General features: G+C 38.4%; 1 long non-coding RNA gene across 1 annotated transcript; it reads left to right on the forward strand.

Moving 5' to 3' along the window:
- The first annotated feature begins 2,216 nt into the window (after nucleotides 1-2,216).
- LOC115277782 lies at nucleotides 2,217-14,657 on the forward strand. The gene is made up of 3 exons (XR_003902514.1): nucleotides 2,217-2,233; nucleotides 14,317-14,421; nucleotides 14,527-14,657. It is a non-coding gene; the product is annotated as an uncharacterized LOC115277782 (long non-coding RNA).
- Nucleotides 14,658-14,942: the final 285 nt, after the last annotated feature.

Genomic DNA, 14,942 nt, shown 5'->3' on the forward strand with positions numbered 1-14,942 from the left:
ATGAGTTTGTATTGGTTTGGTCATAAAATTAAATACCTGATATCAGATTGGTACCGGTTCTCCTAGACAAGGCCTGGGCTTGATTTTTTTAATTCATTAGCAATTTAGATGCTTAGTGAAGAAAATATCTAAATACTTCCAGACCATTAAGTCATCAGGCTAGCCCGTGGGAAAATAATTGATATAAGGTAAGCACATTTTGTCTCTGATACATTAGTATACCCTTTCTTAGCGCTATTTCTACCTTTCACACAATCTCGTTAGGTGGTAGATTACCCTAAAATCTTCATTCAGTCACTCAGTGGCACTCATTGTACATTATATCAGTCCACTTGAACTTACTAAAGCTCAGGTATAGAAGAGGAAGCTAGATGTCTCCCCAAATCCATTCTTCATTTCTTACATAGTAATAGAATTACAGCTAGGTATATGACAATGCAGCTAAAGATTACATTTTTATTCTCCCTGGAAGCTAACTGTAGCTAAATGTGGTCATGTGACTACGTTCTTCCCATTGGGAAGTGAATGAACTTTTCGGTATCAATGGGGGTACTTCAAGGCAAGAAGCATGCTTAATCCTTCCAGGGACTCCCTTACCATGGACCATAATGAGGCTACTTGGCAAGACCTGGGACATCCATCTTGGACAGTGAAATTGAAGTTCTGTATTGAGGCTGATCACACAACGATACAGAAGAATGTGAGCCTCTGATGATAGTGATCTGCTCCCTGCCAGTTTTGAATGACTAACCCAGACTTTTCTGTGAAGACAAAGCGATTGCATTTTCTTTAAGCTACCATTATTTTGGTCTCTCTCTTATAGTAATTAAACTTACACCCCCCAAATAATGTAAATAGGAAATAATAAGAAATAACTTGGATTCTTGGATAAAGTCAGTTTATTTTCTCCAATTAGCATTCTTCACAGGGCTTAGATTTTCTGAAAAGACTAAAAGTTTAAATGCCAAAAAAATATTTAAAGACTAAAGTTAAACTATAGTTCAAAATTCTGTGCTGATAGAAATGCTTGTATCTACAATCCTAATATATTTTGCCCTGGTGCCCTTAATCTTATGGTTTGCTTTCAAAATTCTAAAGTGCTTGAAAGTCCAACTAAGGAAAAATGTATCAGAAAGTATTGATTGAAGCAATTTACTGACACTATCAATTTTATAGTGATATTGCCAATTGGCAGAAGACTGAAGTGAAATCCAATGTAAACCTTGCCCTAAAAATAACTGTCTAAAATATTGACTTTCAAAGAATATATGAGTCACGTGAGGTCTTAGCCACTGGAAATGGCAGTTATAATATGAGGGGGAAAATAGTTTGTGTACTTTTCAGTCTATGAGAAAGCAATTATTTTCTTTTGTTAGGAAAATGACACTAGTTAATTTTTTATCCCTGTTTTTCAAGCTTATACCTTCTAGGTTGTTTCCACAAGCAACTTACCTTTCAAGATAGCAAGCAACAAAATATTTTAATATTTTAATACTTAGTACACAGTTAAATGCTTGACAACTTTGGCATTCTGAAGAATGTTTTTTAAAGAATTTTAAGGACAGGATGTGTTAGGAACAATTCAACTGTGAAACAGCATTTCTCAAAAGTTTCAAGGATCACCAGAGCCAGACTCTCTGGGGGTAGGTCCTAAATGACTAAATATTTGAGAAGTTCCTCAAGAGATTTTATCACACACTGAAGTTGAAGACTACTGATTAGCTGTGTGTACAAAAGTCAAGTATATGTCTATCATTATTATTCTAATAATAATGATACCAATAGTTACCATTTATCAAATATCTGATATGTGTTAGCTTTGCACACATTATTTCATGTAACACTCATTACATCCCTAAAAGGCAGGAGTTCACTATTTTGCAGATTTGTGAATTGAGAGGTAGAGACCTTGGGTAAAATGGCAGACTCAATACATTAAACATAGTATTGCAACTGGTATAGTCATCAGATATTTATAAAATCTACTTAATCGTTGAGTGCTCAAGATCTCTTAATGCCTAAATAGGTACATCCTTCCTTTCAAAGATAAAAAAAGTAATATGTGATGCCTTTCTTCAGTGAGTTTACAATTTAGATGGAGAATGAAAACATGTGAGAATAAATGTAAAATGACAACATAGAACAGCCCAGAAGAGAGACCCACCATAGCCCAGGACTTGAGAGGGTGACCAGGATGTATCCAATGTGAAGAACAAGTGGAAGAACATTGCAGGTAGTTAATATTTAAGACAATCATTTAAATTTTACAATCCTTCTCTGAATCATTTATGTTTAAATTATGAACTCGTTTTTCATCCTAATCTATGGGGCCTCAAATTGTAATTGTGATGTCATATACAATGGTGTATATAAATCTGTGCATAAGAAATTTACACAACCCTATTTGCTTGACAGTTTGGAAGATATTAAAGGTAAGTTAGAGGTCATCTACTCTGACACCATGTTTCACAGAGGAAGACATTGAGGTTTAAAATGTAAAGTGATTGCCTAAGGTCATTTGATTTGTCCATCATAATCCAATGAAACAAAGTTAATTATTGGCAGGTTTAGAATCAGTTTCCAAGGTCTGCTCATTGCCCTTTATCAAGAAAAGCCATAAGGGATAAATGTTTTAAAAGAGAGCACAATCTTAAAGTCTTCTAGAAATAGTCACTGGAAATGTGTTATGTTTTTATATCACTTCAGATTATCTATTGCTTTGCTGCTTCCAATTTGGAGTAGCAAGGGATTTATAGACCTGACCAAGGAGACATGCTAATGTCACAGTATACAAATAATGAAATTCCATGGCATCTTTATTCCAAAGAATTCAGTATGCTTTGCAGACATGGTATAATTAAGCTTCACAGGAGGGATGTTTAAGGTAGAAGAAAGCAAGAAGAATGTAATGCTTGGAAAACTGAAATAGATGTGAAGATGACCTTTTTATGATAACTGTCACTTTATTGATCTCAAAGGTGGGTTGGTGTCTTCTAGAAGCTGTACATTGCATCAAAGAATGTGACCTTTTGCAATTAAACTGTAATATTTTCAAGTCAGAGATACGTCCATCTTTGCCTTATTTTTTTTTTTTCATTTTGTTAACTCTAAAAACATGTACTGACCAAGTGCTTAGAGAAGGCACTTTGTTTGGTACATACTCTGGGATTAAATGAATAAATAATAAAGATAAGGAAGTCACAATCCCTAGTAACAAGAAGACTAAAATTTAGTAGAGGAATTGAGAAATGTACGAAAAATCACTGTTATTTGAAGTATAACATGACATGTGCGATGTTGATTCTATGAAAGAATGTTCAAAGATTTCTAACAGATGGAAGAGAGCTAATTTTTGGCCTGCTATTAATTAAACTTATGAGGCTGAAATTTAGGGATCTGAATATTACCTTGTTTTGCCAACCATTTTTACAACTGAGTTGGGCAAAGACTCAGATGACATGACAGTCAGGATTCTGAATAGTAGGAGGGCCAGAAGGGATAGAAGAGGAGTCAGATGATAAATTTGAGATTGAAGGCAATATTAATAACGTGGAGGGATAGACTGCATTTAATGAGAAGACATTTAATGGAAATAAATGTAAAGTTCTGTACTTGAATGCAAAAAGATCAATACTGTAAGTTTGTAAAGCTATATTTATAAAGCCTACTTACCAAAAAAAACTATAATAACAACAACTAGCATTTATTGAGTTTATATTATGGGCCAGACACTCAACTGCATGCTTTATATATTATTTCAATTAGTGTTCACAATAATCCCATGCAGTGGGCATTGTTATTGTCCTCATTTTATAGATGGGAAGACTAAGTATTGGATAAGTTAAGCAACTTGCCCAAGGTCAGCTTGATTGCTGAGCGTAAATTTGAAGCACAGTATGTTCTGTAGCAGATCAAGTGCCCGTCCCTTAATATCTCGGTTGTAATATGTAGGAGTCTTCTCCGGGCACCCAATTACAAAATAATAAGAACAATAATTAAAGTGAATTCCAAGCCCCTTTATCAGATCTTTTAGAGTAAAATGTTAATTAATCATACCTGAGTAACTCTATGTGGTCTTTTTATTTTTAAATGAATAAGTTATGAAGATTGTATCATTTATTTAGTGTGGTTCATGAGTTACATTTCCCAGATACATTTGACGAACAGAAAATTTCATATCATTAACATTTTTAATGAAAAAAGACCCATGATAGAATATGTTATGATTTTGAGTAACCACTATTATTATCTCTGCTTAGTGACCTTGACTTTTTCGTCAGGTTGGTTTGCATTTCTAGAGCCTTTGCCTAGCCATCCATTTGTTCTTCTCTCCATGAGAGGACGAACGTTTTCACTTGAGCCAACTAACATGAAAATATGTTTTTGGCATTCTCACTCACAAATGAGATCTCTGCTTGGAGTTACAGTCATAGAACAAAAAACATTTTATAACAGCATTTAAAATCAGCTTCCTGTGATAAAGTAGTCTTACTCTTTACCTTAGTAAGTACCAAACATTTTAAATGTTGAAGCTGGAAGATGTCTGGTTGTCTCAGTCTGTTAAGTGTCTGACTCTTGATTTTGGCTCAAGTTATGAATTCATGGTGCTGAGATAGAGCCCCCCATTAGGCTCAGTGCTGGGCATGGAGCCTGCTTAAAATGCTCTCTCTCCCTCTCCCTCTGCTTTTCCACTGCTTGTCCTCTCTCTCTCTCTCTCTCCATCTAATAAAAATAAAAATAAATGTTGAACCTGAGTGTTCTGTGGGTATCTGTTTCTCCATTCTAAGCCTTGCATCATGTTCCCACTTTTGAGCACATTTATGCTTCGTTTACATAATAAAATAATTGTTTAAACATGACCTTCAAAGACAAGTTCAGAAAAATTGGTATATTTTATGTGACAGCATAACATGGAGTTAAAAATATTTGGTATCATAAAATACAAGCTACTAACTTTCAATGCCAAGCTGAAATAAAGTATAAATACTGGATCTTCTATAAAAATGACACCAAATGTCCTGGTTATAAAGCCACAGAAAGTGAAGTCAGTGTCAATAAGCCTGAAGCTGAGACCTTTAAATTTTGTTCTCAAAGTCACGGATCCACAATAGCTCTGAAGCATTCCATACCTGACTCTCTGGAATAGAGACACATCTTTGGGTGCTGGGATAGATTATTTTGGGGTGTTTGTATTTCATTTCCTTTCCTTATCCTAAGCAAAGAAGGTTTGGGCCAAATTTGGAAGCTTTAGATATTTAAAAATAATCTGCCTCATGGCTTTGCTTCTCTAAAGTGTTCTAGCCCAATTAGCATACGAGCCCAAGAATAAGAAGACAGGATTTTCTATACTGGATGGGGAATAGAGCTCACAGGGCCGTTGAGTGGTGATAATGACCCACTTCGCTCTACAGTGGTACCTCAGAGACGTGGCAAGACTCAGGGATGCTAGAGGAATAGCGTGCCTGTGAGACAGAACTCCACCCATGCATTCTTTCATGCAACAATATTTATTGAAATTTTCTGTGTGCCAACCACTGGGATAGACATTTGGGATATGGCACTATACAAGTAAAAACTCACTGCCTTCAAGAAAAGCTGTCCCAGCTGGAAAAGATAGATAATAAACAGTGACCATCATAAATAAGTACATAGAATGGTCAAATGCAATAATGGAATTTTTGTTTTCAAAGAAAGATCATAGGGCAGCTGGGTTGCTCAGTGGGTCAGGTGGCTGGCTCCTGATTTTGGCTCAGGTCATGATCTCACAGTTCATGGGTTCTAGCCCCACATAAGGCTCAGTGCTGTCAGCTTGGGATTATCGCTCTCCTCTCTCTCTGCCCCTTTCCTACCTCTCAAAATAAATAAATAAACATTTTAAAAAATAAGCAAGATTATAGAGATTAATAATTTTAAATAGAATCATCACAAAAAGCCTGGGTGCTAGTATTTTTGAAAAGGTGAGATTTAAGTAAAAACTTGAAGGAGGAAAGGGCTTATCTATGGAGATACCTGGAGAATGTGCAAACCAGGTGGAGGGAACATCTAGTTCAAAGGCCCCAAGGCAGGCATGTTCCTGACATTTTTGAGGAAGTGAGGGAGGCCTGTGTGGCAGAGAGGAGTGAATATGTAACTTGCCAGAGAAAGCCAAGAGATAGCCTCCACCTTACCCGTTATTATGAGGACTCTGGCTTATATTCTGAGCGGAAAGGCGAATTGTTCCAGATTTCTGACCTGAGCAGAGACACAGCCTTTGTTTTCAAAGGATCGCACTAGTTGGACACACACACGCAGGACTCAAGGGTAAAAGCCAATAAGCTAGTTCAGAGCCGAAACCACAAAGATAGGCGGGCAGCTTGCACGGTGTTTGTAACCCTGAAGGCAGAAAATCATGGCTGGGTTGTGGGCCCGTGTGGAAGGTAGAGCCCACCGATTGCCTCGGGGTGTGGATGTGAGATGCAAGGGAAAGACTACAATCGAGAATGAGGAAGTAAGGACCTAAGTTACAAGGATCTAAGTATCTGGTTAAAAAATCATTGTTTTATATGAAAATAGGAGGAGTTCCTGAAAGAAGCACATGGTTCAGAAAATGAGGACATCACTGGTAACTACAATAGACCGAAGATGAAAAGTCTCTCCTCAACTCTCTGGCTACCACAGAAAGTCCCAAGATTTATACATGAGAGACAGAAGGGGGTAGGGGGGGAACTTCAAGAATTTAAGCTGCATTTTCCTTTAATCTGTCAGATATAACTTGTTCAAATAATACATGCTTACACATATCATAAGTGTGCAGCTCGGAAAACCCTGGAGGTTTCCCTTGACCCCATCTCCCAGTTACCAGTCTGGCTGCATAGAACCACTAACCCGACTTCTCGGACCGCAGGTTGGTTTTGTCTGTTTATAGGGCAGGTACAACTTGTGGCCAGAACTTCTTTTGCTCAACATGTTGAGAATCCACTCACATTGTTGCTTGGAGCTATGGTTTGCTCATTCCCTTTGCTGTGTTTAAGGTCCACAAATTTTTCTGTGAAAGACCAGACAGTAAACATTGTAGGCTTTACAGGCCACACAGAGTCTCTGGTACATATTCTCGTTCGTTGTTGTTATTGGTGTTTGGTTTTTTGTTGTTGTTGTTGTTGTTGCTTTTACAACCCTTTAAAAAATATAAAATCCATTCTTAGCTCAAGTAATAAAGCAGGCACTGAGCTAGATTTGGCCAACGAATCATACTTTTCCAACCCCAATAGAGTATTGCCATGTGGGTGTACTACACACTATTTATCCATTTGGATAGTTCCCACTTATTGGGGTATTGGAACATTCTAGTGCAGGTCTTCTGGTGCACATATGTATACATTTTTATTGGGTCCTGGGATGTAAGAATATGTGTGTGCATGTGCGTGTGTGTGTGTGTGTGTGTGTGTGTGTGTTCAGTGTAAGTCACTGCTGCCAATTTGTCAAAGAGGTTTACCAGTTACACTACCAATACTTGACATTTTGCATCGTTTTAAATTTTCACCATTCTGGGACATGCACAGTACAATCATACTGTGTTTTAATCATTTTCTTAGTGATAAATAAAGTCAGGCATCTCCGTTTTATTGGCCATATTGATACATATAAGTTGACTTAAGGTCAACAAAAACATGACAATTATTAAACACAGACTTGTGAAGCACGATTATTTGATCATATTATTCCAGTGGCTCTCATTTATGTAGAATGAAATCCAAACAACTTGTCCTGGATCGCAGAACCTTACAGCATCTGGTCCTCCCTACCTCTCTGACCTATCAGTTTCCTCCTTGACCACAGATCTTCACCACTGGTGGTTTTTTTGACATTTTTCTTGAATATATTAGGCTTCTTCCTGCCCTAGGGCCTTTGTACACGCTGTGTTGTATGCTTAGAATCATCTCACCCTGATCTTCCTTTTCATTCAGATGACAAGTTAAATGTGATCTGCTGTTAGAATCCTTGTCCATTCACTCTATCAATCTATCAGTTGTTCTTCCTCCTATTCCTTTATGGTAATATCCTCCGTAGCATTTATTACTACTGGCAATTTCAGGGACTGTGTATGTTGTACTCATTTTTATATTTCCAGCCCCAGGGGCAATAACTACACGTCGTAGGTTCTCAGCTATGATGTCTGGCCATCCTTGTTATATATTAGGGGAATGTCTCTGCCAATGGTCCCAGCGCAGTAGCCGCCTTTTTACAAAGTGGGACTGACTTGAAATGATGACTTCAGCAAATTATAGTTCTTCTAAAATCTGAGCCAGAAAACAGAGAAAGAAATGCCAAAAAGCAATGAAGGCTTCATCTTGAAAGATTGGTTAGGGAGACTCTGACAAAATAGTATAAGCTGAATTGACAGGATGGGGGCAGGGATACAGGAAGCTAGAAGGTAGCAGAGGTGGGGAGCTGACAAGGAGAAAGCCCAATGCATTCCCGTTGGGCATACCTGGAAAGCAGTGACAGGTCACTGGAGAGAAGGTCTCTGAAAGTCTGGTAAGTTCTCCAGAACCATTTCAAACCTAGAACGAGTCCTCAGCAAGCTGAGGTCCATTCTCTTGTGACCCCTGACCTCAGAGTTCCATTAGATTCCACTTAGATTTAGAGCAAATCAACCTTCCTTGGCAGTCACTTAAACAAATCAACATCCCTTATATGTAAAGGCAACATGACTATAATACTATGGTAGTTTATGAGTGCATACTTAGCTGTCAGTGGATTAATATTTATTTATTGAACGTGAAATCCCTTCACTAATAAGCATTAATTGAACATTACCAGCTTCAAGCTAGGTATAGGAACTTTAAGACATAGCTTTAACAGCAAAATAATAGAGTACAGCTGCAATATTTTTGTTTTCTGTTAGCCCTTCCCCTCCTGGCAGTCAGTGGGCACCTTGCGTTTCAGTGATAATCCGCAGTCCCCCGCAGTGAGCACAGCAGCCTACACCTAATCAGGGGTAATCATAAGTAAGATTATTTTGCAGCATTTCGCTATAATTAGACCAGCTTTCTTTTTAGTGATTCATTAGCATGACACTTTGCTCTCAGCACCAACAAACTCCATCTGAATTCCTCCATGAGTCGAAGCAGAGTTGGAAACCCGAATGAGGACAATTGGTAACAACAAGGAAAGAGGAAACCGAAAAGAACATTGCTTGGTTTCCCTTCAATCTCCACTTGTAAATTGCAAAGCAGACAAAGGCAACAGCCCGTCTGCCTGCATTGTTGGGCAATAACCTTCATATACTCCGCTCCCGGAGGAGAGCTGGCTGACAATTAGACTCTCGCCGCATGGCTAGACTTTCTCAGGCAATTGTTCCCACCCCAGTTCTTCCTTTCTGTTCCAAGAAGCGATATATTGTATACATGAAATTCGTATGTCCCACTGTTTTCATCTGGTCTTTGTCTCCCGTTGTCCTTAGTGTACGAGACCCAGAAATGTTTTAACTCTCAGTGGTGCTGACTACCACGCAGGCAGGACTGGCAGCCATTGTCGGTCCGGTAAGGGAAAAGCAGTTAGGGCAGTGGGAAAGGAATATCTGATTATTTACTGATCAGATAAATCAGATAAATATATTACTAATAGTATTTAGTAAGCACTGAATAAGCCCTCAAGAGAAGACCTATCGTAAGCGCTTAAACACTGTGGTAATTTCTACATGGACCCTGTGCTCAAGGGATTGCAGAAGCATTAGAGGAACACACGATTGTCTGCCGTCGTCCCCCTGAGGTCAAGAAACTTCTCCTCAGGCTATAATAGGAATACAAAGAGTGTGGGCATCTTGTGAAAACTCCGTTTCTGATTCAGTAGTTCCTGAGTGAGGCCCAGGATCCTGTATTTCTCACAAGCGCCCGCAGAGGCGAGGCTGCCAGTGAGGAATCACACCGGACCCAGGGTCTAAGGAAGTGCTGTCCAATGGCAACATCATAGGAGCCGCATCAGGAAGTTTCCAATACCCACGTTAAAAAGGTAAAAAGAAACAAGTGAGACTGATTTTAATAGTACCTCACATACTCAAGTATCATTCCAACATGTCAACAACATACAGAATGTTAATGTGATAGTGTATGTATACAATGTGTACCAGAAGACCTGCACTAGAATGTTCCAATACCCCCAAACTGGGAACTATCCAAATGGATAAATATGGTGTCATATCACTTAAAAATAAAAAACTATGAAATCAGAGTGTATTTTGCATTGCAGCTCATTTTAATTTTCATGTTTCAGAAGCTTAAGAGTTTTGTGGACCTAGTGACTACTGTGTTGAACAATGCAAGCGTTTCCAGAGACACGCATAAACCTATATATCAGTGAAGTCAGTATCTACCTATCCCAGTGAGCTCTCAAACTATCACAGCATGCATTTGGCCAAAATATCTCCCCCACAGTTTTTCTGTCTAATTATTCCTAATTTTATTGCATTTATTAGATAACAACAGCAGATTACATTGTAGTCACAAATGATGGTTTTGAATCCAGTCTAAACTATGTGACTTTGAGCAAGTTATCTATTTATTTATTTTTATTAAAAATGTTTATTTATTTTTGATAGAGACAGAGCACAAGCAGGAGAGGGGCAGAGAGAGAGAAGGAGACACAGAATCGGAAGCAGACTCCAGACTCTGATCTGTCAGCACAGACCCTGATGCAGGGCTCAAACTCACGAATAGCAAGATCATGACCTGAGCCCAGGTTAGATGCTTAACCCACTGAGACACCCAGGTGGCTGGCCCATAGCAAGTTATTTAATCCAAGTCTGTTCAGATGCCAATGCTTCATAATATCATATACTTGCCTACATAACATGTGCTCATTAAATTTTATTTGAAATTCAATATTCAGATTTAACCATGAAAAGTTGTTTAGTCAGTGTGGAAGACAAGTTTAACCAATCAGGCATCTTTTACCTTGTACTTGGAGGAATTAAGTTTTCATTTTGCTAAATATTGAAGGGCAGAGAAGGATCAGATCAAACATGCTAGGATGAGAGAGAGCAATAATGTGAGGGAAGGGAGGAATGGTATGAAAAATAGGCCAATGGAGAAAAGTAACATGAAGAGAGAGTCCAAAGGAGGATTCTTTGAACAATTGCTTGAGCTGGAAAGGGCTGAGGATGTGTTTCCCAGAGTAGTGAGTGGAAAATAGGGAGAGTATCTATACTCTCACTATCACTTAGAATTAGAATTAAATTAAGTACCATGTCGGTTAATTTTGAAATTAAAGAAACTACATATTGTTATGGTGTATCACAGCTATTTACATTTAGATCAGTACATCTAAGTCAGAGTAGGGAGTGACTACTGCCTAAGAATCAGAGGCTTTGGCAAACAGCAGAGAAAGCATAGGTTTTAATCACCTTTTCACAACCCCATCACATTACAGAATGCAGAAACAACTCACTCTGTGGATGTCATGTGCTCTGTCTCTAGAGTAGGAAATCACTATGTTAATACATTCCTGATCCTGAAGAGGTTTACTTATTTTAACCACTAGTTTATTTAGTCCTTGGAGGTAAAAAATATACCAATACTAAAATTGCATTTCTGTTTTCCATTCACTCATTCATTCTTATTCACTTAATATGATTTAATGCATACTATACAAAGAGTAAATAGCTTAGTCTCTACCACTTTGGAACTGCCTTTCCAAAAATTCTTCCATTCTTTGCCATACTTCCACGTCCAAGAATTTTTTATGGTACATAATTTCATGTTGTAGCCAAGTGTCTCCTTACAACATTAGAAAGTTAAAATACTTATGTGCTATGTAATAAAACTTCACTATTTCCAACTTCACAAATTCATAATGTGTATGTATTCAGACTTAGCCTTAACTACGATTTGTTCTTTTGGTATGTGTTAAGTGCACACAAATTAAATCTACAGGTTTATTCACACAATTTTAATTTATTTAAGCATTTTGGCCATATCAAATTTTACATAATAGATCCATTCATAAATAATCCTCTTCTCTCCATTAAATTCCAGTCTGGAAGAACCTCTCTTTCCCAGCATTCATTAATTATTAATTGTATGCATATATAACTCTCAGTCAGGAAATAAAATTCAATTTAAGACCCTCTATAAAAGTGACATTCTATTCATTTAGGCCGATCCCCTTTCCAACTGTTATTAGAGAAGTTTAGTCTCTTCTGAAATTTTTTTTCTATTCAACATGGATTAGAAAGAAATCTCCTAAAAATCTTCTGAAATGTTTGTAATAAGTTGGCTATTGAAATTTACACAATAAAGGCGTGGTGTATTTCATGCATTGAATGCTATTCAATGAGCTGGATTTGGAGCTAGATATGGAGATCTCCTGTCTTGTGCCTGAGGTTTCTTGACCTTTTCTTTTCTTACAGTTACAACGACCTACAGAAAAGGAAGAAAACCAGAACAAGAAACTAAATAAAATTTTGTATATTTAGGGCTTTAGTGTCTATGCTAACCAAGAAACGGCCCTGATTTGAAATCCCATTCCTTAAAAACACGGCCTTTTTTTTTAATGTTTATTTATTTTTGAGAGAGAGAGAGATTGAGAGTAGGGGAAAGCAGAGAGAGAGAGAGACATCAAATCTGAAACAGGCTCCAGGCTCCAAGCTCTCAGCACAGATCCCAATACAGGGCTTGAACTCACAAACCATGAGATCATGACCTGAGCTGAAGTTGGATGCTCAACTGACTGAGCCACCCAGGTGCCCCCCAAAACCAGATCCTTTAAGTAGACTGGAGTCTATACTTACCTGACTCATCCTGCCTTTGCTCATAGGCTATCTAGATGCTTCTCTTCTAATTTCTTTTGCCTGGTGGGAAATATCGGAGCAGATCTTGTCACATCTTACGTCATTTAATTTTGAATGTGGATGTTTTTATCCAGTACGATGGGTCAGGATTATCATTGTTTTTCTATTATGTGTCCAGTTCATGAGGGTTATAAATAACACTTTTCATCAAGGGGCCTGTTGTTTGGCTGCCCAGAGAGATCTCCAAGGTTAGGTAGCTTTAATTTTATTGCTTCCTTTGCTTCTTCTGTGGTTTTAATGGGTTACATTTTAGAAGATCATTCTCCTCTCACCTAAGGTATACACTATTAAATTATCTCATTTTAATTACCCTGTTCCTATTTTCATCACATTGCCATCATTTCTCTTCATGCCCAATTTGTTAGCTACTGTTGCAGGGGGAAGTGGGGGGAGCATGCCCTGGTCCTCCAGCACTGTTTTTGAGCATCAGAATTGGATGGGTCATGGTAATTTGCTAATGAAGACCAGCCAATGACAAGTTACTTGACTGTGAATTTGGGAGTCTCCTGAAACAAGGTGAAAAAAAATCCCTGACTTTAATGTTTTAAAGAGATGGAATGGGTTCATCATGAACTGAGGTAGTTCTCAACACAGGTAGAGAATTGACACACAGAATGCCTTCAAAGGGTTGTTTCTATCTGTCTCTGATATTTTTAATCCAGAGGATATCATCACAAACCTTATCACTACACTGTTACCTAATAATTATAATTTTTATATAGTTTTTCCTGACAAACACACAAGCAATGTAAACTATCTTATTTTCTAAATTTTTATTTATTTTTGAGAGAGTGCAAGCAGGCGAGGGGCAGACACAGGGAGACAGAAGATCCAAAAGTGGCTCTGCACTGACAGCAGTGAGCCTTATGTGGGCTCGAACTCACGAACTGTGAGATCATGACCTGAGTTGGTCATGACCTGACCTGAGCTGAAGTCAGACGCTCAACTGACTGAGACACCCAGGTGCTCCTTAAGCTATCTTAGTTGATATATTTGGATTATTTCTCTCACATATGCATAAATATATTGTCTATTATTATTTCCCTCTCTTCTCCGATTTAGATATTTCATGGATATCTTTGTAATTCTGAGGAAGTATTTTTTCCTAAACAAAAACAGATAAAGTAAATATTAGTGTTTATTTTCCTATGTTATGGTGTAATCATTACAAATACATTATCTGTAAAAATTAATTCTGAAGAAAAGTTAGAAGTAAATGCTGTGAATTTGGCAGATGAGGTTGGAATTTTGGTCCCACTGTTAGCTGTGTGACAACGCTAACTTTTCTTTGCTTCTGGAAGCTTTACCTTTCTCATCTGTGAAATGGGCACAGGCCCTGTTAACCACAACTGCCTCTCTCAGCTTGAAAATTTGGGTTCCAGAAACATTAAGTTGCTCGCAGTTCTCCACACAAACCATGTTGTTTTTAACGTCTGTGTCTGGGGGCTGTACCTTCTGCCTGGAATGTTCTCCCCCCATCTCTTCACCAGGTCGCCTGGCTCAGTGCTGTATATGCTGGAACTCAGCTGTCCCTTCCTGCAGGAAAGCTTCACTCTATGCTGGTGACGCTCCCTCCATCCTGTTTAGCCCCCCAGGTGGGCAGTGCCTTCTCTGTATTCCCGCCCCTCCAGCACCATCGCCATCATGGCACCGAACCCAGTGCATTAAGAATGTGTTTTTGTGTTTATGCCTCTCAACAGACTGAAAGCCACTTGAGACCTGAAACTGCCTGTGCCTTGTTCATCATTTTATCCCCTTCGTCTAGTCCAGTACTGTCACAAAGAAGGCACTTTACGCTGGTTAGAAACATTTCTCTTCTCCCTACGAGGGCTCCCACATCTCCCTAGATTCATGTAACTGTTGTGTTAAAATTATGCATTTTAAAATAAAGTGAAGTGTGCCCCAAGGTTTCCAGGGCGCACTGAAACCAGAGTGCCCCACACATTTTGTTTCTTTTTAGTTTATCATATTATCTGCGCTGTGCAATCCTTGACTGTTGGGAACCATTTCTGAACTCACTGAGTTGAGAATACTCCTTGTGAGGTTAAGGCGGGTTTTGCACAGCCTCCTGCCGTCAGATGGTGACTGATCTCTACCCCCCACTCAATTATTTTTG

The sequence above is a fragment of the Suricata suricatta genome, chromosome 14, assembly GCF_006229205.1.
Source record: "Suricata suricatta isolate VVHF042 chromosome 14, meerkat_22Aug2017_6uvM2_HiC, whole genome shotgun sequence".
NCBI lineage: Eukaryota > Metazoa > Chordata > Mammalia > Carnivora > Herpestidae > Suricata > Suricata suricatta.